This window comes from Chiloscyllium punctatum, chromosome 42 (genome assembly GCF_047496795.1).
Source record: "Chiloscyllium punctatum isolate Juve2018m chromosome 42, sChiPun1.3, whole genome shotgun sequence".
NCBI lineage: Eukaryota > Metazoa > Chordata > Chondrichthyes > Orectolobiformes > Hemiscylliidae > Chiloscyllium > Chiloscyllium punctatum.
Genome location: NC_092780.1, coordinates 9,553,258 through 9,578,940, shown reverse-complemented (window position 1 = coordinate 9,578,940; position 25,683 = coordinate 9,553,258). Strand labels below are relative to the sequence as shown.

At 48.3% G+C, this 25,683-nt stretch overlaps 23 non-coding genes across 23 annotated transcripts; all 23 read left to right on the top strand.

The window, feature by feature from the left end:
- The first annotated feature begins 83 nt into the window (after positions 1–83).
- On the top strand, positions 84–155 carry trnac-gca (transfer RNA cysteine (anticodon GCA)). The gene has a single exon. It is a non-coding gene; the product is annotated as a tRNA-Cys (tRNA).
- Positions 156–610: 455 nt separating this feature from the next.
- Positions 611–682, top strand: trnac-gca (transfer RNA cysteine (anticodon GCA)). The gene has a single exon. It is a non-coding gene; the product is annotated as a tRNA-Cys (tRNA).
- Positions 683–1,670: 988 nt separating this feature from the next.
- Positions 1,671–1,742, top strand: trnac-gca (transfer RNA cysteine (anticodon GCA)). The gene has a single exon. It is a non-coding gene; the product is annotated as a tRNA-Cys (tRNA).
- A 455-nt stretch (positions 1,743–2,197) lies between these two features.
- Positions 2,198–2,269, top strand: trnac-gca (transfer RNA cysteine (anticodon GCA)). The gene has a single exon. It is a non-coding gene; the product is annotated as a tRNA-Cys (tRNA).
- Positions 2,270–3,783: 1,514 nt separating this feature from the next.
- On the top strand, positions 3,784–3,855 carry trnac-gca (transfer RNA cysteine (anticodon GCA)). Its single transcript has one exon. It is a non-coding gene; the product is annotated as a tRNA-Cys (tRNA).
- Positions 3,856–5,395: 1,540 nt separating this feature from the next.
- Positions 5,396–5,467, top strand: trnac-gca (transfer RNA cysteine (anticodon GCA)). The gene has a single exon. It is a non-coding gene; the product is annotated as a tRNA-Cys (tRNA).
- A 2,045-nt stretch (positions 5,468–7,512) lies between these two features.
- Positions 7,513–7,584, top strand: trnac-gca (transfer RNA cysteine (anticodon GCA)). Its single transcript has one exon. It is a non-coding gene; the product is annotated as a tRNA-Cys (tRNA).
- A 1,003-nt stretch (positions 7,585–8,587) lies between these two features.
- On the top strand, positions 8,588–8,659 carry trnac-gca (transfer RNA cysteine (anticodon GCA)). The gene has a single exon. It is a non-coding gene; the product is annotated as a tRNA-Cys (tRNA).
- Positions 8,660–9,114: 455 nt separating this feature from the next.
- Positions 9,115–9,186, top strand: trnac-gca (transfer RNA cysteine (anticodon GCA)). The gene has a single exon. It is a non-coding gene; the product is annotated as a tRNA-Cys (tRNA).
- Positions 9,187–10,189: 1,003 nt separating this feature from the next.
- trnac-gca (transfer RNA cysteine (anticodon GCA)) lies at positions 10,190–10,261 on the top strand. The gene has a single exon. It is a non-coding gene; the product is annotated as a tRNA-Cys (tRNA).
- A 982-nt stretch (positions 10,262–11,243) lies between these two features.
- On the top strand, positions 11,244–11,315 carry trnac-gca (transfer RNA cysteine (anticodon GCA)). The gene has a single exon. It is a non-coding gene; the product is annotated as a tRNA-Cys (tRNA).
- Positions 11,316–12,307: 992 nt separating this feature from the next.
- On the top strand, positions 12,308–12,379 carry trnac-gca (transfer RNA cysteine (anticodon GCA)). The gene has a single exon. It is a non-coding gene; the product is annotated as a tRNA-Cys (tRNA).
- A 988-nt stretch (positions 12,380–13,367) lies between these two features.
- trnac-gca (transfer RNA cysteine (anticodon GCA)) lies at positions 13,368–13,439 on the top strand. Its single transcript has one exon. It is a non-coding gene; the product is annotated as a tRNA-Cys (tRNA).
- Positions 13,440–14,953: 1,514 nt separating this feature from the next.
- Positions 14,954–15,025, top strand: trnac-gca (transfer RNA cysteine (anticodon GCA)). The gene has a single exon. It is a non-coding gene; the product is annotated as a tRNA-Cys (tRNA).
- Positions 15,026–15,480: 455 nt separating this feature from the next.
- trnac-gca (transfer RNA cysteine (anticodon GCA)) lies at positions 15,481–15,552 on the top strand. Its single transcript has one exon. It is a non-coding gene; the product is annotated as a tRNA-Cys (tRNA).
- A 1,514-nt stretch (positions 15,553–17,066) lies between these two features.
- trnac-gca (transfer RNA cysteine (anticodon GCA)) lies at positions 17,067–17,138 on the top strand. The gene has a single exon. It is a non-coding gene; the product is annotated as a tRNA-Cys (tRNA).
- Positions 17,139–19,195: 2,057 nt separating this feature from the next.
- Positions 19,196–19,267, top strand: trnac-gca (transfer RNA cysteine (anticodon GCA)). Its single transcript has one exon. It is a non-coding gene; the product is annotated as a tRNA-Cys (tRNA).
- Positions 19,268–19,722: 455 nt separating this feature from the next.
- Positions 19,723–19,794, top strand: trnac-gca (transfer RNA cysteine (anticodon GCA)). The gene has a single exon. It is a non-coding gene; the product is annotated as a tRNA-Cys (tRNA).
- A 1,003-nt stretch (positions 19,795–20,797) lies between these two features.
- On the top strand, positions 20,798–20,869 carry trnac-gca (transfer RNA cysteine (anticodon GCA)). The gene has a single exon. It is a non-coding gene; the product is annotated as a tRNA-Cys (tRNA).
- A 455-nt stretch (positions 20,870–21,324) lies between these two features.
- On the top strand, positions 21,325–21,396 carry trnac-gca (transfer RNA cysteine (anticodon GCA)). The gene has a single exon. It is a non-coding gene; the product is annotated as a tRNA-Cys (tRNA).
- Positions 21,397–22,388: 992 nt separating this feature from the next.
- Positions 22,389–22,460, top strand: trnac-gca (transfer RNA cysteine (anticodon GCA)). Its single transcript has one exon. It is a non-coding gene; the product is annotated as a tRNA-Cys (tRNA).
- A 988-nt stretch (positions 22,461–23,448) lies between these two features.
- On the top strand, positions 23,449–23,520 carry trnac-gca (transfer RNA cysteine (anticodon GCA)). Its single transcript has one exon. It is a non-coding gene; the product is annotated as a tRNA-Cys (tRNA).
- Positions 23,521–25,534: 2,014 nt separating this feature from the next.
- Positions 25,535–25,606, top strand: trnac-gca (transfer RNA cysteine (anticodon GCA)). Its single transcript has one exon. It is a non-coding gene; the product is annotated as a tRNA-Cys (tRNA).
- Positions 25,607–25,683: the final 77 nt, after the last annotated feature.

Below are 25,683 nucleotides of genomic sequence, written 5' to 3'. Positions count from 1 at the left end.
GAAAGGCACAGACAAAAGAGTTGTTTTCGACAATTGTCACTGTAGTATGTGGAAAGTATAAACATGCACCGCAGTTTTCCCTTGGGGGTATAGCTCAGTGGTAGAGCATTTGACTGCAGATCAAGAGGTCCCCAGTTCAAATCTGGGTGCCCCCTTTATACAAGCAACTTCCCTGCACTGGAGCGGCTTTTCAAGTAACTGCCGTTGCCCCTCCTGCACAGGAAACACTGATGGAGGGGTGTTTTGCTACCACAGCAAGGTTCCTTCTACGATGAACACCTCAAAGACACGAAGATCCGTGTTGCATCGTGAGATGTTGCAAAACATGCACTGCAGCGCTGAAACGAGAGCATGAAAGCATCGCACGTACATACGGTCAGCGCCGAGGTCATCGGAGCAATATCTTCCGTCCATCTGGACTCTACCACTCAGCCATTTCCATTTCCGATGCAAATGCCATTGAAGTCAGACAGTCATTTTGGAGTTAGGTTCCACATACAAAACATCTGTGCTGCACGTAAACTGTTGAAAGGCGCAGACAAGAGAGTTGTTTTAGACAATTGTCACTGTAGTATGTGGAAAGTGTAAACATGCACCGCAGTTTTCTGTTGGGGGTATAGCTCAGTGGTAGAGCATTTGACTGCAGATCAAGAGGTCCCCAGTTCAAATCTGGGTGCCCCCTTTATAGAAGCAACTTCCCGGCACTGGAGCGGCTTTTCAAGTAACTGCCGTTGCCCATCCTGCACAGGAAACACTGAAGGAGGGGTGTTTTGCTACCACAGCAAGGTTCCTTCTACGATGAACACCTCAAAGACACAAAGATCCATGTTGCAAAACATGCACTGCAGCCCCGAAACGAGAGCATGAAAGCGTTGCACGTACATACGGTCAGCGCGGATGCACTCTATGAGTGCATCTGCGCAATATCTTCCGTCCATCTGAACTCTACCACTCAGCCATTTCCATTTCCGATGCAAATGCCATTGAAGTCAGACAGTCATTTTGGAGTTAGGTTCCACATACAAAACATCTGTGCTGCACGTAAACTGTTGAAAGGCACAGACAACAGAGTTGTTTTAGACAATTGTCACTGTAGTATGTGGAAAGTGTAAACATGCACCGCAGTTTCCCAGTGGGGGTGTAGCTCAGTGGAGCATTTGACTGCAGATCAAGAGGCCCCCAGTTCAAATCTGGGTGCCCCCTTTACACAAGCAACTTCCCGGCACTGGAGCGGCTTTTCAAGTAACTGCCGTTGCCCCTCCTGCACAGGAAACACTGAAGGAGGGGTGTTTTGCTACCACAGCAAGGTTCCTTCTACGATGAACACCTCAAAGACACGAAGATCCGTGTTGCATCATGAGATGTTGCAAAACATGCACTGCAGCGCTGAAACGAGAGCGTGAAAGCATCGCACGTGCATATGGTCAGCGCGGATGCACTCGATGAGTGCATCTGCGCAATATCTTCCGTCCATCTGAACTCTTCCACTCAGCCATTTCCATTTCCGATGCAAATGCCATTGAATTCAGACAGTCATTTTGGAGTTAGGTTCCACATACAAAACATCTGTGCTGCACGTAAACTGTTGAAAGGCACAGACAAAAGAGTTGTTTTCGACAATTGTCACTGTAGTATGTGGAAAGTATAAACATGCACCGCAGTTTTCCCTTGGGGGTATAGCTCAGTGGTAGAGCGTTTGACTGCAGATCAAGAGGTCCCCAGTTCAAATCTAGGTGCCCCCTTTATACAAGCAACTTCCCTGCACTGGAGCGGCTTTTCAAGTAACTGCCGTTGCCCCTCCTGCACAGGAAACACTGAAGGAGGGGTGTTTTGCTACCACAGCAAGGTTCCTTCTACGATGAACACCTCAAAGACACGAAGATCCGTGTTGCATCGTGAGATGTTGCAAAACATGCACTGCAGTGCTGAAACGAGAGCATGAAAGCATTGCACGTGCATACGGTCAGCGCCGAGGTCATCGGAGCAATATCTTCCGTCCATCTGGACTCTACCACTCAGCCATTTCCATTTCCGATGCAAATGCCATTGAAGTCAGACAGTCATTTTGGAGTTAGGTTCCACATACAAAACATCTGTGCTGCACGTAAACTGTTGAAAGGCGCAGACAAGAGAGTTGTTTTAGACAATTGTCACTGTAGTATGTGGAAAGTGTAAACATGCACCGCCGTTTTCTCGTGGGAGTATAGCTCAGTGGTAGAGCATTTGACTGCAGATCAAGAGGTCCCCAGTTCAAATCTGGGTGCCCCCTTTATACAAGCAACTTCCCTGCACTGGAGCGGCTTTTCAAGTAACTGCCGTTGCCCCTCCTGCACAGGAAACACTGAAGGAGGGGTGTTTTGCTACCACAGCAAGGTTCCTTCTACGATGAACACCTCAAAGACACGAAGATCCGTGTTGCATCGTGAGATGTTGCAAAACATGCACTGCAGCGCTGAAACGAGAGCATGAAAGCATTGCACGTGCATACGGTCAGCGCCGAGGTCATCGGAGCAATATCTTCCGTCCATCTGGACTCTACCACTCAGCCATTTCCATTTCCGATGCAAATGCCATTGAAGTCACACAGTCATTTTGGAGTTAGGTTCCACATACAAAACATCTGTGCTGCACGTAAACTGTTGAAAGGCGCAGACAAGAGAGTTGTTTTAGACAATTGTCACTGTAGTATGTGGAAAGTGTAAACATGCACCGCAGTTTTCTGTTGGGGGTAAGCTCAGTGGTAGAGCATTTGAGTGCAGATCAAGAGGTCCCCAGTTCAAATCTGGGTGCCCCCTTTATAGAAGCAACTTCCCGGCACTGGAGCGGCTTTTCAAGTAACTGCCGTTGCCCATCCTGCACAGGAAACACTGAAGGAGGGGTGTTTTGCTACCACAGCAAGGTTCCTTCTACGATGAACACCTCAAAGACACAAAGATCCATGTTGCAAAACATGCACTGCAGCCCCGAAACGAGAGCATGAAAGCGTTGCACGTACATACGGTCAGCGCGGATGCACTCTATGAGTGCATCTGCGCAATATCTTCCGTCCATCTGAACTCTACCACTCAGCCATTTCCATTTCTGATGCAAATGCCATTGAAGTCAGACAGTCATTTTGGAGTTAGGTTCCACATACAAAACATCTGTGCTGCACGTAAACTGTTGAAAGGCACAGACAACAGAGTTGTTTTAGACAATTGTCACTGTAGTATGTGGAAAGTGTAAACATGCACCGCAGTTTTCCAGTGGGGGTGTAGCTCAGTGGAGCATTTGACTGCAGATCAAGAGGTCCCCAGTTCAAATCTGGGTGCCCCCTTTACACAAGCAACTTCCCGGCACTGGAGCGGCTTTTCAAGTAACTGCCGTTGCCCCTCCTGCACAGGAAACACTGAAGGAGGGGTGTTTTGCTACCACAGCAAGGTTCCTTCTACGATGAACACCTCAAAGACACGAAGATCCGTGTTGCATCATGAGATGTTGCAAAACATGCACTGCAGCGCTGAAACGAGAGCATGAAAGCATCGCACGTGCATATGGTCAGCGCGGATGCCCTCGATGAGGGCATCTGCGCAATATCTTCCGTCCATCTGAACTCTACCACTCAGCCATTTCCATTTCCGATGCAAATGCCATTGAAGTCAGACAGTCATTTTGGAGTTAGGTTCCACATACAAAACATCTGTGCTGCACGTAAACTGTTGAAAGGCGCAGACAAGAGAGTTGTTTTAGACAATTGTCACTGTAGTATGTGGAAAGTGTAAACATGCACCGCAGTTTTCTGTTGGGGGTATAGCTCAGTGGTAGAGCATTTGACTGCAGATCAAGAGGTCCCCAGTTCAAATCTGGGTGCCCCCTTTATAGAAGCAACTTCCCGGCACTGGAGCGGCTTTTCAAGTAACTGCTGTTGCCCATCCTGCACAGGAAACACTGAAGGAGGGGTGTTTTGCTACCACAGCAAGGTTCCTTCTACGATGAACACCTCAAAGACACAAAGATCCGTGTTGCATCGTGAGATGTTGCAAAACATGCACTGCAGCCCCGAAACGAGAGCATGAAAGCGTTGCACGTACATACGGTCAGCGCGGATGCACTCTATGAGTGCATCTGCGCAATATCTTCCGTCCATCTGAACTCTACCACTCAGCCATTTCCATTTCCGATGCAAATGCCATTGAAGTCAGACAGTCATTTTGGAGTTAGGTTCCACATACAAAACATCTGTGCTGCACGTAAACTGTTGAAAGGCACAGACAACAGAGTTGTTTTAGACAATTGTCACTGTAGTATGTGGAAAGTGTAAACATGCACCGCAGTTTTCCAGTGGGGGTGTCGCTCAGTGGAGCATTTGACTGCAGATCAAGAGGTCCCCAGTTCAAATCTGGGTGCCCCCTTTACACAAGCAACTTCCCGGCACTGGAGCGGCTTTTCAAGTAACTGCCGTTGCCCCTCCTGCACAGGAAACACTGAAGGAGGGGTGTTTTGCGACCACAGCAAAGGTTCCTTCTACGATGAACACCTCAAAGACTCGAAGATCCGTGTTGCATCGTGAGATGTTGCAAAACATGCACTGCAGCCCCGAAACGAGAGCGTGAAAGCGTTGCACGTACATACGGTCAGCGCGGATGCACTCTATGAGTGCATCTGCGCAATATCTTCCGTCCATCTGAACTCTACCACTCAGCCATTTCCATTTCCGATGCAAATGCCATTGAAGTCAGACAGTCATTTTGGAGTTAGGTTCCACATACAAAACATCTGTGCTGCACGTAAACTGTTGAAAGGCACAGACAACAGAGTTGTTTTAGACAATTGTCACTGTAGTATGTGGAAAGTGTAAACATGCACCGCAGTTTTCCAGTGGGGGTGTCGCTCAGTGGAGCATTTGACTGCAGATCAAGAGGTCCCCAGTTCAAATCTGGGTGCCCCCTTTACACAAGCAACTTCCCGGCACTGGAGCGGCTTTTCAAGTGACTGCCGTTGCCCCTCCTGCACAGGAAACACTGAAGGAGGGGTGTTTTGCTACCACAGCAAGGTTCCTTCTACGATGAACACCTCAAAGACACGAAGATCCGTGTTGCATCATGAGATGTTGCAAAACATGCACTGCAGCGCTGAAACGAGAGCATGAAAGCATCGCACGTGCATATGGTCAGCGCGGATGCACTCGATGAGTGCATCTGCGCAATATCTTCCGTCCATCTGAACTCTACCACTCAGCCATTTCCATTTCCGATGCAAATGCCATTGAAGTCAGACAGTCATTTTGGAGTTAGGTTCCACATACAAAACATCTGTGCTGCACGTAAACTGTTGAAAGGCACAGACAAAAGAGTTGTTTTCGACAATTGTCACTGTAGTATGTGGAAAGTATAAACATGCACCGTAGTTTTCCGTTGGGGGTATAGCTCAGTGGTAGAGCATTTGACTGCAGATCAAGAGGTCCCCAGTTCAAATCTGGGTGCCCCCTTTATACAAGCAACTTCCCTGCACTGGAGCGGCTTTTCACGTAACTGCCGTTGCCCCTCCTGCACAGGAAACACTGAAGGAGGGGTGTTTTGCTACCACAGCAAGGTTCCTTCTACGATGAACACCTCAAAGACACAAAGATCCGTGTTGCATCGTGAGATGTTGCAAAACATGCACTGCAGCGCTGAAACGAGAGCATGAAAGCATTGCACGTGCATACGGTCAGCACCGAGGTCATCGGAGCAATATCTTCCGTCCATCTGGACTCTACCACTCAGCAATTTCCATTTCCGATGCAAATGCCATTGAAGTCAGACAGTCATTTTGGAGTTAGGTTCCACATACAAAACATCTGTGCTGCACGTAAACTGTTGAAAGGCGCAGACAAGAGAGTTGTTTTAGACAATTGTCACTGTAGTATGTGGAAAGTGTAAACATGCACCGCCGTTTTCTCGTGGGAGTATAGCTCAGTGGTAGAGCATTTGACTGCAGATCCAGATGTCCCCAGTACAAATCTGGGTGGCCCCTTTATACAAGCAACTTCCCTGCACTGGAGCGGCTTTTCAAGTAACTGCCGTTGCCCATCCTGCACAGGAAACACTGAAGGAGGGGTGTTTTGCTACCACAGCAAGGTTCCTTCTACGATGAACACCTCAAAGACACGAAGATCCGTGTTGCATCGTGAGATGTTGCAAAACATGCACTGCAGCGCTGAAACGAGAGCATGAAAGCATTGCACGTGCATACGGTCAGCGCCGAGGTCATCGGAGCAATATCTTCCGTCCATCTGGACTCTACCACTCAGCCATTTCCATTTCCGATGCAAATGCCATTGAAGTCAGACAGTCATTTTGGAGTTAGGTTCCACATACAAAACATCTGTGCTGCACGTAAACTGTTGAAAGGCGCAGACAAGAGAGTTGTTTTAGACAATTGTCACTGTAGTATGTGGAAAGTGTAAACATGCACCGCAGTTTTCTGTTGGGGGTATAGCTCAGTGGTAGAGCATTTGACTGCAGATCAAGAGGTCCCCGGTTCAAATCTGGATGCCCCCTTTATACAAGCAACTTCCCTGCACTGGAGCGGCTTTTCAAGTAACTGCCGTTGCCCATCCTGCACAGGAAACACTGAAGGGGGGGTGTTTTGCTACCACAGCAAGGTTCCTTCTACGATGAACACCTCAAAGACTCGAAGATCCGTGTTGCATCGTGAGATGTTGCAAAACATGCACTGCAGCCCCGAAACGAGAGCATGAAAGCGTTGCACGTACATACGGTCAGCGCGGATGCACTCTATGAGTGCATCTGCGCAATATCTTCCGTCCATCTGAACTCTACCACTCAGCCATTTCCATTTCCGATGCAAATGCCATTGAAGTCAGACAGCCATTTTGGAGTTAGGTTCCACATACAAAACATCTGTGCTGCACGTAAACTGTTGAAAGGCACAGACAACAGAGTTGTTTTAGACAATTGTCACTGTAGTATGTGGAAAGTGTAAACATGCACCGCAGTTTTCCAGTGGGGGTGTAGCTCAGTGGAGCATTTGACTGCAGATCAAGAGGTCCCCAGTTCAAATCTGGGTGCCCCCTTTACACAAGCAACTTCCCGGCACTGGAGCGGCTTTTCAAGTAACTGCCGTTGCCCCTCCTGCACAGGAAACACTGAAGGAGGGGTGTTTTGCTACCACAGCAAGGTTCCTTCTACGATGAACACCTCAAAGACACGAAGATCCGTGTTGCATCGTGAGATGTTGCAAAACATGCACTGCAGCGCTGAAACGAGAGCATGAAAGCATTGCACGTGCATACGGTCAGCGCCGAGGTCATCGGAGCAATATCTTCCGTCCATCTGGACTCTACCACTCAGCCATTTCCATTTCCGATGCAAATGCCATTGAAGTCAGACAGTCATTTTGGAGTTAGGTTCCACATACAAAACATCTGTGCTGCACGTAAACTGTTGAAAGGCGCAGACAAGAGAGTTGTTTTAGACAATTGTCACTGTAGTATGTGGAAAGTGTAAACATGCACCGCAGTTTTCTGTTGGGGGTATAGCTCAGTGGTAGAGCATTTGACTGCAGATCAAGAGGTCCCCAGTTCAAATCTGGGTGCCCCCTTTATAGAAGCAACTTCCCGGCACTGGAGCGGCTTTTCAAGTAACTGCCGTTGCCCATCCTGCACAGGAAACACTGAAGGAGGGGTGTTTTGCTACCACAGCAAGGTTCCTTCTACGATGAACACCTCAAAGACACAAAGATCCGTGTTGCATCGTGAGATGTTGCAAAACATGCACTGCAGCCCCGAAACGAGAGCATGAAAGCGTTGCACGTACATACGGTCAGCGCGGATGCACTCTGTGAGTGCATCTGCGCAATATCTTCCGTCCATCTGAACTCTACCACTCAGCCATTTCCATTTCCGATGCAAATGCCATTGAAGTCAGACAGTCATTTTGGAGTTAGGTTCCACATACAAAACATCTGTGCTGCACGTAAACTGTTGAAAGGCACAGACAACAGAGTTGTTTTAGACAATTGTCACTGTAGTATGTGGAAAGTGTAAACATGCACCGCAGTTTTCCAGTGGGGGTGTCGCTCAGTGGAGCATTTGACTGCAGATCAAGAGGTCCCCAGTTCAAATCTGGGTGCCCCCTTTACACAAGCAACTTCCCGGCACTGGAGCGGCTTTTCAAGTGACTGCCGTTGCCCCTCCTGCACAGGAAACACTGAAGGAGGGGTGTTTTGCTACCACAGCAAGGTTCCTTCTACGATGAACACCTCAAAGACACGAAGATCCGTGTTGCATCATGAGATGTTGCAAAACATGCACTGCAGCGCTGAAACGAGAGCATGAAAGCATCGCACGTGCATATGGTCAGCGCGGATGCACTCGATGAGTGCATCTGCGCAATATCTTCCGTCCATCTGAACTCTACCACTCAGCCATTTCCATTTCCGATGCAAATGCCATTGAAGTCAGACAGTCATTTTGGAGTTAGGTTCCACATACAAAACACCTGTGCTGCACGTAAACTGTTGAAAGGCACAGACAAAAGAGTTGTTTTCGACAATTGTCACTGTAGTATGTGGAAAGTATAAACATGCACCGTAGTTTTCCGTTGGGGGTATAGCTCAGTGGTAGAGCATTTGACTGCAGATCAAGAGGTCCCCAGTTCAAATCTGGGTGCCCCCTTTATACAAGCAACTTCCCTGCACTGGAGCGGCTTTTCACGTAACTGCCGTTGCCCCTCCTGCACAGGAAACACTGAAGGAGGGGTGTTTTGCTACCACAGCAAGGTTCCTTCTACGATGAACACCTCAAAGACACGAAGATCCGTGTTGCATCGTGAGATGTTGCAAAACATGCACTGCAGCGCTGAAACGAGAGCATGAAAGCATTGCACGTGCATACGGTCAGCACCGAGGTCATCGGAGCAATATCTTCCGTCCATCTGGACTCTACCACTCAGCCATTTCCATTTCCGATGCAAATGCCATTGAAGTCAGACAGTCATTTTGGAGTTAGGTTCCACATACAAAACATCTGTGCTGCACGTAAACTGTTGAAAGGCGCAGACAAGAGAGTTGTTTTAGACAATTGTCACTGTAGTATGTGGAAAGTGTAAACATGCACCGCAGTTTTCTGTTGGGGGTATAGCTCAGTGGTAGAGCATTTGACTGCAGATCAAGAGGTCCCCAGTTCAAATCTGGGTGCCCCTTTTATAGAAGCAACTTCCCGGCACTGGAGCGGCTTTTCAAGTAACTGCTGTTGCCCCTCCTGCACAGGAAACACTGAAGGAGGGGTGTTTTGCTACCACAGCAAGGTTCCTTCTACGATGAACACCTCAAAGACACAAAGATCCGTGTTGCATCGTGAGATGTTGCAAAACATGCACTGCAGCCCCGAAACGAGAGCATGAAAGCGTTGCACGTACATACGGTCAGCGCGGATGCACTCTATGAGTGCATCTGCGCAATATCTTCCGTCCATCTGAACTCTACCACTCAGCCATTTCCATTTCCGATGCAAATGCCATTGAAGTCAGACAGTCATTTTGGAGTTAGGTTCCACATACAAAACATCTGTGCTGCACGTAAACTGTTGAAAGGCACAGACAACAGAGTTGTTTTAGACAATTGTCACTGTAGTATGTGGAAAGTGTAAACATGCACCGCAGTTTTCCAGTGGGGGTGTCGCTCAGTGGAGCATTTGACTGCAGATCAAGAGGTCCCCAGTTCAAATCTGGGTGCCCCCTTTACACAAGCATCTTCCCGGCACTGGAGCGGCTTTTCAAGTAACTGCCGTTGCCCCTCCTGCACAGGAAACACTGAAGGAGGGGTGTTTTGCTACCACAGCAAGGTTCCTTCTACGATGAACACCTCAAAGACACGAAGATCCGTGTTGCATCGTGAGATGTTGCAAAACATGCACTGCAGCGCTGAAACGAGAGCATGAAAGCATCGCACGTGCATATGGTCAGCGCGGATGCACTCGATGAGTGCATCTGCGCAATATCTTCCGTCCATCTGAACTCTACCACTCAGCCATTTCCATTTCCGATGCAAATGCCATTGAAGTCAGACAGTCATTTTGGAGTTAGGTTCCACATACAAAACATCTGTGCTGCACGTAAACTGTTGAAAGGCACAGACAAAAGAGTTGTTTTCGACAATTGTCACTGTAGTATGTGGAAAGTTTAAACATGCACCGCAGTTTCCCCTTGGGGGTATAGCTCAGTGGTAGAGCATTTGACTGCAGATCAAGAGGTCCCCAGTTCAAATCTGGGTGCCCCCTTTATACAAGCAACTTCCCTGCACTGGAGCGGCTTTTCACGTAACTGCCGTTGCCCCTCCTGCACAGGAAACACTGAAGGAGGGGTGTTTTGCTACCACAGCAAGGTTCCTTCTACGATGAACACCTCAAAGACACAAAGATCCGTGTTGCATCGTGAGATGTTGCAAAACATGCACTGCAGCGCTGAAACGAGAGCATGAAAGCATTGCACGTGCATACGGTCAGCACCGAGGTCATCGGAGCAATATCTTCCGTCCATCTGGACTCTACCACTCAGCAATTTCCATTTCCGATGCAAATGCCATTGAAGTCAGACAGTCATTTTGGAGTTAGGTTCCACATACAAAACATCTGTGCTGCACGTAAACTGTTGAAAGGCGCAGACAAGAGAGTTGTTTTAGACAATTGTCACTGTAGTATGTGGAAAGTGTAAACATGCACCGCCGTTTTCTCGTGGGAGTATAGCTCAGTGGTAGAGCATTTGACTGCAGATCCAGATGTCCCCAGTACAAATCTGGGTGGCCCCTTTATACAAGCAACTTCCCTGCACTGGAGCGGCTTTTCAAGTAACTGCCGTTGCCCATCCTGCACAGGAAACACTGAAGGAGGGGTGTTTTGCTACCACAGCAAGGTTCCTTCTACGATGAACACCTCAAAGACACGAAGATCCGTGTTGCATCGTGAGATGTTGCAAAACATGCACTGCAGCGCTGAAACGAGAGCATGAAAGCATTGCACGTGCATACGGTCAGCGCCGAGGTCATCGGAGCAATATCTTCCGTCCATCTGGACTCTACCACTCAGCCATTTCCATTTCCGATGCAAATGCCATTGAAGTCAGACAGTCATTTTGGAGTTAGGTTCCACATACAAAACATCTGTGCTGCACGTAAACTGTTGAAAGGCGCAGACAAGAGAGTTGTTTTAGACAATTGTCACTGTAGTATGTGGAAAGTGTAAACATGCACCGCAGTTTTCTGTTGGGGGTATAGCTCAGTGGTAGAGCATTTGACTGCAGATCAAGAGGTCCCCAGTTCAAATCTGGATGCCCCCTTTATACAAGCAACTTCCCTGCAATGGAGCGGCTTTTCAAGTAACTGCCGTTGCCCATCCTGCACAGGAAACACTGAAGGAGGGGTGTTTTGCGACCACAGCAAAGGTTCCTTCTACGATGAACACCTCAAAGACTCGAAGATCCGTGTTGCATCGTGAGATGTTGCAAAACATGCACTGCAGCCCCGAAACGAGAGCGTGAAAGCGTTGCACGTACATACGGTCAGCGCGGATGCACTCTATGAGTGCATCTGCGCAATATCTTCCGTCCATCTGAACTCTACCACTCAGCCATTTCCATTTCCGATGCAAATGCCATTGAAGTCAGACAGTCATTTTGGAGTTAGGTTCCACATACAAAACATCGGTGCTGCACGTAAACTGTTGAAAAGCACAGACAACAGAGTTGTTTTAGACAATTGTCACTGTAGTATGTGGAAAGTGTAAACATGCACCGCAGTTTTCCAGTGGGGGTGTAGCTCAGTGGAGCATTTGACTGCAGATCAAGAGGTCCCCAGTTCAAATCTGGGTGCCCCCTTTACACAAGCAACTTCCCGGCACTGGAGCGGCTTTTCAAGTAACTGCCGTTGCCCCTCCTGCACAGGAAACACTGAAGGAGGGGTGTTTTGCTACCACAGCAAGGTTCCTTCTACGATGAACACCTCAAAGACACGAAGATCCGTGTTGCATCGTGAGATGTTGCAAAACATGCACTGCAGCGCTGAAACGAGAGCATGAAAGCATCGCACGTGCATACGGTCAGCGCCGAGGTCATCGGAGCAATATCTTCCGTCCATCTGGACTCTACCACTCAGCCATTTCCATTTCCGATGCAAATGCCATTGAAGTCAGACAGTCATTTTGGAGTTAGGTTCCACATACAAAACATCTGTGCTGCACGTAAACTGTTGAAAGGCGCAGACAAGAGAGTTGTTTTAGACAATTGTCACTGTAGTATGTGGAAAGTGTAAACATGCACCGCAGTTTTCTGTTGGGGGTATAGCTCAGTGGTAGAGCATTTGACTGCAGATCAAGAGGTCCCCAGTTCAAATCTGGGTGCCCCCTTTATAGAAGCAACTTCCCGGCACTGGAGCGGCTTTTCAAGTAACTGCCGTTGCCCATCCTGCACAGGAAACACTGAAGGAGGGGTGTTTTGCTACCACAGCAAGGTTCCTTCTACGATGAACACCTCAAAGACACAAAGATCCATGTTGCAAAACATGCACTGCAGCCCCGAAACGAGAGCATGAAAGCGTTGCACGTACATACGGTCAGCGCGGATGCACTCTATGAGTGCATCTGCGCAATATCTTCCGTCCATCTGAACTCTACCACTCAGCCATTTCCATTTCCGATGCAAATGCCATTGAAGTCAGACAGTCATTTTGGAGTTCGGTTCCACATACAAAACATCTGTGCTGCACGTAAACTGTTGAAAGGCACAGACAACAGAGTTGTTTTAGACAATTGTCACTGTAGTATGTGGAAAGTGTAAACATGCACCGCAGTTTTCCAGTGGGGGTGTAGCTCAGTGGAGCATTTGACTGCAGATCAAGAGGTCCCCAGTTCAAATCTGGGTGCCCCCTTTACACAAGCAACTTCCCGGCACTGGAGCGGCTTTTCAAGTAACTGCCGTTGCCCCTCCTGCACAGGAAACACTGAAGGAGGGGTGTTTTGCTACCACAGCAAGGTTCCTTCTACGATGAACACCTCAAAGACACGAAGATCCGTGTTGCATCGTGAGATGTTGCAAAACATGCACTGCAGCGCTGAAACGAGAGCATGAAAGCATCGCACGTGCATATGGTCAGCGCGGATGCACTCGATGAGTGCATCTGCGCAATATCTTCCGTCCATCTGAACTCTACCACTCAGCCATTTCCATTTCCGATGCAAATGCCATTGAAGTCAGACAGTCATTTTGGAGTTAGGTTCCACATACAAAACATCTGTGCTGCACGTAAACTGTTGAAAGGCACAGACAAAAGAGTTGTTTTCGACAATTGTCACTGTAGTATGTGGAAAGTATAAACATGCACCGCAGTTTTCCCTTGGGGGTATAGCTCAGTGGTAGAGCATTTGACTGCAGATCAAGAGGTCCCCAGTTCAAATCTGGGTGCCCCCTTTATACAAGCAACTTCCCTGCACTGGAGCGGCTTTTCAAGTAACTGCCGTTGCCCCTCCTGCACAGGAAACACTGAAGGAGGGGTGTTTTGCTACCACAGCAAGGTTCCTTCTACGATGAACACCTCAAAGACACGAAGATCCGTGTTGCATCGTGAGATGTTGCAAAACATGCACTGCAGCGCTGAAACGAGAGCATGAAAGCATTGCACGTGCATACGGTCAGCGCCGAGGTCATCGGAGCAATATCTTCCGTCCATCTGGACTCTACCACTCAGCCATTTCCATTTCCGATGCAAATGCCATTGAAGTCAGACAGTCATTTTGGAGTTAGGTTCCACATACAAAACATCTGTGCTGCACGTAAACTGTTGAAAGGCGCAGACAAGAGAGTTGTTTTAGACAATTGTCACTGTAGTATGTGGAAAGTGTAAACATGCACCCCAGTTTTCTGTTGGGGGTAAGCTCAGTGGTAGAGCATTTGACTGCAGATCAAGAGGTCCCCAGTTCAAATCTGGGTGCCCCCTTTATAGAAGCAACTTCCCGGCACTGGAGTGGCTTTTCAAGTAACTGCCGTTGCCCATCCTGCACAGGAAACACTGAAGGAGGGGTGTTTTGCTACCACAGCAAGGTTCCTTCTACGATGAACACCTCAAAGACACAAAGATCCATGTTGCAAAACATGCACTGCAGCCCCGAAACGAGAGCATGAAAGCGTTGCACGTACATACGGTCAGCGCGGATGCACTCTATGAGTGCATCTGCGCAATATCTTCCGTCCATCTGAACTCTACCACTCAGCCATTTCCATTTCCGATGCAAATGCCATTGAAGTCAGACAGTCATTTTGGAGTTAGGTTCCACATACAAAACATCTGTGCTGCACGTAAACTGTTGAAAGGCACAGACAACAGAGTTGTTTTAGACAATTGTCACTGTAGTATGTGGAAAGTGTAAACATGCACCGCAGTTTCCCAGTGGGGGTGTAGCTCAGTGGAGCATTTGACTGCAGATCAAGAGGTCCCCAGTTCAAATCTGGGTGCCCCCTTTACACAAGCAACTTCCCGGCACTGGAGCGGCTTTTCAAGTAACTGCCGTTGCCCCTCCTGCACAGGAAACACTGAAGGAGGGGTGTTTTGCTACCACAGCAAGGTTCCTTCTACGATGAACACCTCAAAGACACGAAGATCCGTGTTGCATCATGAGATGTTGCAAAACATGCACTGCAGCGCTGAAACGAGAGCGTGAAAGCATCGCACGTGCATATGGTCAGCGCGGATGCACTCGATGAGTGCATCTGCGCAATATCTTCCGTCCATCTGAACTCTTCCACTCAGCCATTTCCATTTCCGATGCAAATGCCATTGAATTCAGACAGTCATTTTGGAGTTAGGTTCCACATACAAAACATCTGTGCTGCACGTAAACTGTTGAAAGGCACAGACAAAAGAGTTGTTTTCGACAATTGTCACTGTAGTATGTGGAAAGTATAAACATGCACCGCAGTTTTCCCTTGGGGGTATAGCTCAGTGGTAGAGCGTTTGACTGCAGATCAAGAGGTCCCCAGTTCAAATCTAGGTGCCCCCTTTATACAAGCAACTTCCCTGCACTGGAGCGGCTTTTCAAGTAACTGCCGTTGCCCCTCCTGCACAGGAAACACTGAAGGAGGGGTGTTTTGCTACCACAGCAAGGTTCCTTCTACGATGAACACCTCAAAGACACGAAGATCCGTGTTGCATCGTGAGATGTTGCAAAACATGCACTGCAGTGCTGAAACGAGAGCATGAAAGCATTGCACGTGCATACGGTCAGCGCCGAGGTCATCGGAGCAATATCTTCCGTCCATCTGGACTCTACCACTCAGCCATTTCCATTTCCGATGCAAATGCCATTGAAGTCAGACAGTCATTTTGGAGTTAGGTTCCACATACAAAACATCTGTGCTGCACGTAAACTGTTGAAAGGCGCAGACAAGAGAGTTGTTTTAGACAATTGTCACTGTAGTATGTGGAAAGTGTAAACATGCACCGCCGTTTTCTCGTGGGAGTATAGCTCAGTGGTAGAGCATTTGACTGCAGATCAAGAGGTCCCCAGTTCAAATCTGGGTGCCCCCTTTATACAAGCAACTTCCCTGCACTGGAGCGGCTTTTCAAGTAACTGCCGTTGCCCCTCCTGCACAGGAAACACTGAAGGAGGGGTGTTTTGCTACCACAGCAAGGTTCCTTCTACGATGAACACCTCAAAGACACGAAGATCCGTGTTGCATCGTGAGATGTTGCAAAACATGCACTGCAGCGCTGAAACGAGAGCATGAAAGCATTGCACGTGCATACGGTCAGCGCCGAGGTCATCGGAGCAATATCTTCCGTCCATCTGGACTCTACCACTCAGCCATTTCCATTTCCGATGCAAATGCCATTGAAGTCACACAGTCATTTTGGAGTTAGGTTCCACATACAAAACATCTGTGCTGCACGTAAACTGTTGAAAGGCGCAGACAAGAGAGTTGTTTTAGACAATTGTCACTGTAGTATGTGGAAAGTGTAAACATGCACCGCAGTTTTCTGTTGGGGGTAAGCTCAGTGGTAGAGCATTTGAGTGCAGATCAAGAGGTCCCCAGTTCAAATCTGGGTGCCCCCTTTATAGAAGCAACTTCCCGGCACTGGAGCGGCTTTTCAAGTAACTGCCGTTGCCCATCCTGCACAGGAAACACTGAAGGAGGGGTGTTTTGCTACCACAGCAAGGTTCCTTCTACGATGAACACCTCAAAGACACAAAGATCCATGTTGCAAAACATGCACTGCAGCCCCGAAACGAGAGCATGAAAGCGTTGCACGTACATACGGTCAGCGCGGATGCACTCTATGAGTGCATCTGCGCAATATCTTCCGTCCATCTGAACTCTACCACTCAGCCATTTCCATTTCCGATGCAAATGCCATTGAAGTCAGACAGTCATTTTGGAGTTAGGTTCCACATACAAAACATCTGTGCTGCACGTAAACTGTTGAAAGGCACAGACAACAGAGTTGTTTTAGACAATTGTCACTGTAGTATGTGGAAAGTGTAAACATGCACCGCAGTTTTCCAGTGGGGGTGTAGCTCAGTGGAGCATTTGACTGCAGATCAAGAGGTCCCCAGTTCAAATCTGGGTGCCCCCTTTACACAAGCAACTTCCCGGCACTGGAGCGGCTTTTCAAGTAACTGCCGTTGCCCCTCCTGCACAGGAAACACTGAAGGAGGGGTGTTTTGCTACCACAGCAAGGTTCCTTCTACGATGAACACCTCAAAGACACGAAGATCCGTGTTGCATCATGAGATGTTGCAAAACATGCACTGCAGCGCTGAAACGAGAGCATGAAAGCATCGCACGTGCATATGGTCAGCGCGGATGCCCTCGATGAGGGCATCTGCGCAATATCTTCCGTCCATCTGAACTCTACCACTCAGCCATTTCCATTTCCGATGCAAATGCCATTGAAGTCAGACAGTCATTTTGGAGTTAGGTTCCACATACAAAACATCTGTGCTGCACGTAAACTGTTGAAAGGCGCAGACAAGAGAGTTGTTTTAGACAATTGTCACTGTAGTATGTGGAAAGTGTAAACATGCACCGCAGTTTTCTGTTGGGGGTATAGCTCAGTGGTAGAGCATTTGACTGCAGATCAAGAGGTCCCCAGTTCAAATCTGGGTGCCCCCTTTATAGAAGCAACTTCCCGGCACTGGAGCGGCTTTTCAAGTAACTGCTGTTGCCCATCCTGCACAGGAAACACTGAAGGAGGGGTGTTTTGCTACCACAGCAAGGTTCCTTCTACGATGAACACCTCAAAGACACAAAGATCCGTGTTGCATCGTGAGATGTTGCAAAACATGCACTGCAGCCCCGAAACGAGAGCATGAAAGCGTTGCACGTACATACGGTCAGCACCGAGGTCATCGGAGCAATATCTTCCGTCCATCTGGACTCTACCACTCAGCAATTTCCATTTCCGATGCAAATGCCATTGAAGTCAGACAGTCATTTTGGAGTTAGGTTCCACATACAAAACATCTGTGCTGCACGTAAACTGTTGAAAGGCGCAGACAAGAGAGTTGTTTTAGACAATTGTCACTGTAGTATGTGGAAAGTGTAAACATGCACCGCCGTTTTCTCGTGGGAGTATAGCTCAGTGGTAGAGCATTTGACTGCAGATCCAGATGTCCCCAGTACAAATCTGGGTGGCCCCTTTATACAAGCAACTTCCCTGCACTGGAGCGGCTTTTCAAGTAACTGCCGTTGCCCATCCTGCACAGGAAACACTGAAGGAGGGGTGTTTTGCTACCACAGCAAGGTTCCTTCTACGATGAACACCTCAAAGACACGAAGATCCGTGTTGCATCGTGAGATGTTGCAAAACATGCACTGCAGCGCTGAAACGAGAGCATGAAAGCATTGCACGTGCATACGGTCAGCGCCGAGGTCATCGGAGCAATATCTTCCGTCCATCTGGACTCTACCACTCAGCCATTTCCATTTCCGATGCAAATGCCATTGAAGTCAGACAGTCATTTTGGAGTTAGGTTCCACATACAAAACATCTGTGCTGCACGTAAACTGTTGAAAGGCGCAGACAAGAGAGTTGTTTTAGACAATTGTCACTGTAGTATGTGGAAAGTGTAAACATGCACCGCAGTTTTCTGTTGGGGGTATAGCTCAGTGGTAGAGCATTTGACTGCAGATCAAGAGGTCCCCGGTTCAAATCTGGATGCCCCCTTTATACAAGCAACTTCCCTGCACTGGAGCGGCTTTTCAAGTAACTGCCGTTGCCCATCCTGCACAGGAAACACTGAAGGGGGGGTGTTTTGCTACCACAGCAAGGTTCCTTCTACGATGAACACCTCAAAGACTCGAAGATCCGTGTTGCATCGTGAGATGTTGCAAAACATGCACTGCAGCCCCGAAACGAGAGCATGAAAGCGTTGCACGTACATACGGTCAGCGCGGATGCACTCTATGAGTGCATCTGCGCAATATCTTCCGTCCATCTGAACTCTACCACTCAGCCATTTCCATTTCCGATGCAAATGCCATTGAAGTCAGACAGTCATTTTGGAGTTAGGTTCCACATACAAAACATCTGTGCTGCACGTAAACTGTTGAAAGGCACAGACAACAGAGTTGTTTTAGACAATTGTCACTGTAGTATGTGGAAAGTGTAAACATGCACCGCAGTTTTCCAGTGGGGGTGTCGCTCAGTGGAGCATTTGACTGCAGATCAAGAGGTCCCCAGTTCAAATCTGGGTGCCCCCTTTACACAAGCAACTTCCCGGCACTGGAGCGGCTTTTCAAGTGACTGCCGTTGCCCCTCCTGCACAGGAAACACTGAAGGAGGGGTGTTTTGCTACCACAGCAAGGTTCCTTCTACGATGAACACCTCAAAGACACGAAGATCCGTGTTGCATCATGAGATGTTGCAAAACATGCACTGCAGCGCTGAAACGAGAGCATGAAAGCATCGCACGTGCATATGGTCAGCGCGGATGCACTCGATGAGTGCATCTGCGCAATATCTTCCGTCCATCTGAACTCTACCACTCAGCCATTTCCATTTCCGATGCAAATGCCATTGAAGTCAGACAGTCATTTTGGAGTTAGGTTCCACATACAAAACATCTGTGCTGCACGTAAACTGTTGAAAGGCACAGACAAAAGAGTTGTTTTCGACAATTGTCACTGTAGTATGTGGAAAGTATAAACATGCACCGTAGTTTTCCGTTGGGGGTATAGCTCAGTGGTAGAGCATTTGACTGCAGATCAAGAGGTCCCCAGTTCAAATCTGGGTGCCCCCTTTATACAAGCAACTTCCCTGCACTGGAGCGGCTTTTCACGTAACTGCCGTTGCCCCTCCTGCACAGGAAACACTGAAGGAGGGGTGTTTTGCTACCACAGCAAGGTTCCTTCTACGATGAACACCTCAAAGACACGAAGATCCGTGTTGCATCGTGAGATGTTGCAAAACATGCACTGCAGCGCTGAAACGAGAGCATGAAAGCATTGCACGTGCATACGGTCAGCACCGAGGTCATCGGAGCAATATCTTCCGTCCATCTGGACTCTACCACTCAGCCATTTCCATTTCCGATGCAAATGCCATTGAAGTCAGACAGTCATTTTGGAGTTAGGTTCCACATACAAAACATCTGTGCTGCACGTAAACTGTTGAAAGGCGCAGACAAGAGAGTTGTTTTAGACAATTGTCACTGTAGTATGTGGAAAGTGTAAACATGCACCGCAGTTTTCTGTTGGGGGTATAGCTCAGTGGTAGAGCATTTGACTGCAGATCAAGAGGTCCCCAGTTCAAATCTGGGTGCCCCTTTTATAGAAGCAACTTCCCGGCACTGGAGCGGCTTTTCAAGTAACTGCTGTTGCCCCTCCTGCACAGGAAACACTGAAGGAGGGGTGTTTTGCTACCACAGCAAGGTTCCTTCTACGATGAACACCTCAAAGACACAAAGATCCGTGTTGCATCGTGAGATGTTGCAAAACATGCACTGCAGCCCCGAAACGAGAGCATGAAAGCGTTGCACGTACATACGGTCAGCGCGGATGCACTCTATGAGTGCATCTGCGCAATATCTTCCGTCCATCTGAACTCTACCACTCAGCCATTTCCATTTCCGATGCAAATGCCATTGAAGTCAGACAGTCATTTTGGAGTTAGGTTCCACATACAAAACATCTGTGCTGCACGTAAACTGTTGAAAGGCACAGACAACAGAGTTGTTTTAGACAATTGTCACTGTAGTATGTGGAAAGTGTAAACATGCACCGCAGTTTTCCAGTGGGGGTGTCGCTCAGTGGAGCATTTGACTGCAGATCAAGAGGTCCCCAGTTCAAATCTGGGTGCCCCCTTTACACAAGCAACTTCCCGGCACTGGAGCGGCTTTTCAAGTAACTGCCGTTGCCCCTCCTGCACAGGAAACACTGAAGGAGGGGTGTTTTGCTACCACAGCAAGGTTCCTTCTACGATGAACACCTCAAAGACACGAAGATCCGTGTTGCATCGTGAGATGTTGCAAAACATGCACTGCAGCGCTGAAACGAGAGCATGAAAGCATCGCACGTGCATATGGTCAGCGCGGATGCACTCGATGAGTGCATCTGCGCAATATCTTCCGTCCATCTGAACTCTACCACTCAGCCATTTCCATTTCCGATGCAAATGCCATTGAAGTCAGACAGTCATTTTGGAGTTAGGTTCCACATACAAAACATCTGTGCTGCACGTAAACTGTTGAAAGGCACAGACAAAAGAGTTGTTTTCGACAATTGTCACTGTAGTATGTGGAAAGTTTAAACATGCACCGCAGTTTCCCCTTGGGGGTATAGCTCAGTGGTAGAGCATTTGACTGCAGATCAAGAGGTCCCCAGTTCAAATCTGGGTGCCCCCTTTATACAAGCAACTTCCCTGCACTGGAGCGGCTTTTCAAGTAACTGCCGTTGCCCCTCCTGCACAGGAAACACTGAAGGAGGGGTGTTTTGCTACCACAGCAAGGTTCCTTCTACGATGAACACCTCAAAGACACGAAGATCCGTGTTGCATCGTGAGATGTTGCAAAACATGCACTGCAGCGCTGAAACGAGAGCATGAAAGCATTGCACGTGCATGCGGTCAGCGCCGAGGTCATCGGAGCAATATCTTCCGTCCATCTGGACTCTACCACTCAGCCATTTCCATTTCCGATGCAAATGCCATTGAAGTCAGACAGTCATTTTGGAGTTAGGTTCCACATACAAAACATCTGTGCTGCACGTAAACTGTTGAAAGGCGCAGACAAGAGAGTTGTTTTAGACAATTGTCACTGTAGTATGTGGAAAGTGTAAACATGCACCGCAGTTTTCTGTTGGGGGTATAGCTCAGTGGTAGAGCATTTGACTGCAGATCAAGAGGTCCCCAGTTCAAATCTGGATGCCCCCTTTATACAAGCAACTTCCCTGCAATGGAGCGGCTTTTCAAGTAACTGCCGTTGCCCATCCTGCACAGGAAACACTGAAGGAGGGGTGTTTTGCGACCACAGCAAAGGTTCCTTCTACGATGAACACCTCAAAGACTCGAAGATCCGTGTTGCATCGTGAGATGTTGCAAAACATGCACTGCAGCCCCGAAACGAGAGCGTGAAAGTGTTGCACGTACATACGGTCAGCGCGGATGCACTCTATGAGTGCATCTGCGCAATATCTTCCGTCCATCTGAACTCTACCACTCAGCCATTTCCATTTCCGATGCAAATGCCATTGAAGTCAGACAGTCATTTTGGAGTTAGGTTCCACATACAAAACATCGGTGCTGCACGTAAACTGTTGAAAAGCACAGACAACAGAGTTGTTTTAGACAATTGTCACTGTAGTATGTGGAAAGTGTAAACATGCACCGCAGTTTTCCAGTGGGGGTGTAGCTCAGTGGAGCATTTGACTGCAGATCAAGAGGTCCCCAGTTCAAATCTGGGTGCCCCCTTTACACAAGCAACTTCCCGGCACTGGAGCGGCTTTTCAAGTAACTGCCGTTGCCCCTCCTGCACAGGAAACACTGAAGGAGGGGTGTTTTGCTACCACAGCAAGGTTCCTTCTACGATGAACACCTCAAAGACACGAAGATCCGTGTTGCATCGTGAGATGTTGCAAAACATGCACTGCAGCGCTGAAACGAGAGCATGAAAGCATCGCACGTGCATACGGTCAGCGCCGAGGTCATCGGAGCAATATCTTCCGTCCATCTGGACTCTACCACTCAGCCATTTCCATTTCCGATGCAAATGCCATTGAAGTCAGACAGTCATTTTGGAGTTAGGTTCCACATACAAAACATCTGTGCTGCACGTAAACTGTTGAAAGGCGCAGACAAGAGAGTTGTTTTAGACAATTGTCACTGTAGTATGTGGAAAGTGTAAACATGCACCGCAGTTTTCTGTTGGGGGTATAGCTCAGTGGTAGAGCATTTGACTGCAGATCAAGAGGTCCCCAGTTCAAATCTGGGTGCCCCCTTTATAGAAGCAACTTCCCGGCACTGGAGCGGCTTTTCAAGTAACTGCCGTTGCCCATCCTGCACAGGAAACACTGAAGGAGGGGTGTTTTGCTACCACAGCAAGGTTCCTTCTACGATGAACACCTCAAAGACACAAAGATCCATGTTGCAAAACATGCACTGCAGCCCCGAAACGAGAGCATGAAAGCGTTGCACGTACATACGGTCAGCGCGGATGCACTCTATGAGTGCATCTGCGCAATATCTTCCGTCCATCTGAACTCTACCACTCAGCCATTTCCATTTCCGATGCAAATGCCATTGAAGTCAGACAGTCATTTTGGAGTTCGGTTCCACATACAAAACATCTGTGCTGCACGTAAACTGTTGAAAGGCACAGACAACAGAGTTGTTTTAGACAATTGTCACTGTAGTATGTGGAAAGTGTAAACATGCACCGCAGTTTTCCAGTGGGGGTGTAGCTCAGTGGAGCATTTGACTGCAGATCAAGAGGTCCCCAGTTCAAATCTGGGTGCCCCCTTTACACAAGCAACTTCCCGGCACTGGAGCGGCTTTTCAAGTAACTGCCGTTGCCCCTCCTGCACAGGAAACACTGAAGGAGGGGTGTTTTGCTACCACAGCAAGGTTCCTTCTACGATGAACACCTCAAAGACACGAAGATCCGTGTTGCATCGTGAGATGTTGCAAAACATGCACTGCAGCGCTGAAACGAGAGCATGAAAGCATCGCACGTGCATATGGTCAGCGCGGATGCACTCGATGAGTGCATCTGCGCAATATCTTCCGTCCATCTGAACTCTACCACTCAGCCATTTCCATTTCCGATGCAAATGCCATTGAAGTCAGACAGTCATTTTGGAGTTAGGTTCCACATACAAAACATCTGTGCTGCACGTAAACTGTTGAAAGGCACAGACAAAAGAGTTGTTTTCGACAATTGTCACTGTAGTATGTGGAAAGTATAAACATGCACCGCAGTTTTCCCTTGGGGGTATAGCTCAGTGGTAGAGCATTTGACTGCAGATCAAGAGGTCCCCAGTTCAAATCTGGGTGCCCCCTTTATACAAGCAACTTCCCTGCACTGGAGCGGCTTTTCAAGTAACTGCCGTTGCCCCTCCTGCACAGGAAACACTGAAGGAGGGGTGTTTTGCTACCACAGCAAGGTTCCTTCTACGATGAACACCTCAAAGACACGAAGATCCGTGTTGCATCGTGAGATGTTGCAAAACATGCACTGCAGCGCTGAAACGAGAGCATGAAAGCATTGCACGTGCATACGGTCAGCGCCGAGGTCATCGGAGCAATATCTTCCGTCCATCTGGACTCTACCACTCAGCCATTTCCATTTCCGATGCAAATGCCATTGAAGTCAGACAGTCATTTTGGAGTTAGGTTCCACATACAAAACATCTGTGCTGCACGTAAACTGTTGAAAGGCGCAGACAAGAGAGTTGTTTTAGACAATTGTCACTGTAGTATGTGGAAAGTGTAAACATGCACCCCAGTTTTCTGTTGGGGGTAAGCTCAGTGGTAGAGCATTTGACTGCAGATCAAGAGGTCCCCAGTTCGAATCTGGGTGCCCCCTTTATAGAAGCAACTTCCCGGCACTGGAGCGGCTTTTCAAGTAACTGCCGTTGCCCATCCTGCACAGGAAACACTGAAGGAGGGGTGTTTTGCTACCACAGCAAGGTTCCTTCTACGATGAACACCTCAAAGACACAAAGATCCGTGTTGCATCGTGAGATGTTGCAAAACATGCACTGCAGCCCCGAAACGAGAGCATGAAAGCGTTGCACGTACATACGGTCAGCGCGGATGCACTCTGTGAGTGCATCTGCGCAATATCTTCCGTCCATCTGAACTCTACCACTCAGCCATTTCCATTTCCGATGCAAATGCCATTGAAGTCAGACAGTCATTTTGGAGTTAGGTTCCACATACAAAACATCTGTGCTGCACGTAAACTGTGGAAAGTGTAAACATGCACCGCAGTTTTCTAGTGGGGGTGTAGCTCAGTGGAGCATTTGACTGCAGATCAAGAGGTCCCCAGTTCAAATCTGGGTGCCCCCTTTACACAAGCAACTTCCCGGCACTGGAGCGGCTTTTCAAGTAACTGCCGTTGCCCATCCTGCACAGGAAACACTGAAGGAGGGGTGTTTTGCTACCACAGCAAGGTTCCTTCTACGATGAACACCTCAAAGACACAAAGATCCGTGTTGCATCGTGAGATGTTGCAAAACATGCACTGCAGCCCCGAAACGAGAGCATGAAAGCGTTGCACGTACATACAGTCAGCGCGGATGCACTCTATGAGTGCATCTGCGCAATATCTTCCGTCCATCTGAACTCTACCACTCAGCCATTTCCATTTCCGATGCAAATGCCATTGAAGTCAGACAGTCATTTTGGAGTTCGGTTCCACATACAAAACATCTGTGCTGCACGTAAACTGTTGAAAGGCACAGACAACAGAGTTGTTTTAGACAATTGTCACTGTAGTATGTGGAAAGTGTAAACATGCACCGCAGTTTTCCAGTGGGGGTGTAGCTCAGTGGAGCATTTGACTGCAGATCAAGAGGTCCCCAGTTCAAATCTGGGTGCCCCCTTTACACAAGCAACTTCCCGGCACTGGAGCGGCTTTTCAAGTAACTGCCGTTGCCCCTCCTGCACAGGAAACACTGAAGGAGGGGTGTTTTGCTACCACAGCAAGGTTCCTTCTACGATGAACACCTCAAAGACACGAAGATCCGTGTTGCATCGTGAGATGTTGCAAAACATGCACTGCAGCGCTGAAACGAGAGCATGAAAGCATCGCACGTGCATATGGTCAGCGCGGATGCACTCGATGAGTGCATCTGCGCAATATCTTCCGTCCATCTGAACTCTACCACTCAGCCATTTCCATTTCCGATGCAAATGCCATTGAAGTCAGACAGTCATTTTGGAGTTAGGTTCCACATACAAAACATCTGTGCTGCACGTAAACTGTTGAAAGGCACAGACAAAAGAGTTGTTTTCGACAATTGTCACTGTAGTATGTGGAAAGTATAAACATGCACCGCAGTTTTCCCTTGGGGGTATAGCTCAGTGGTAGAGCATTTGACTGCAGATCAAGAGGTCCCCAGTTCAAATCTGGGTGCCCCCTTTATACAAGCAACTTCCCTGCACTGGAGCGGCTTTTCAAGTAACTGCCGTTGCCCCTCCTGCACAGGAAACACTGAA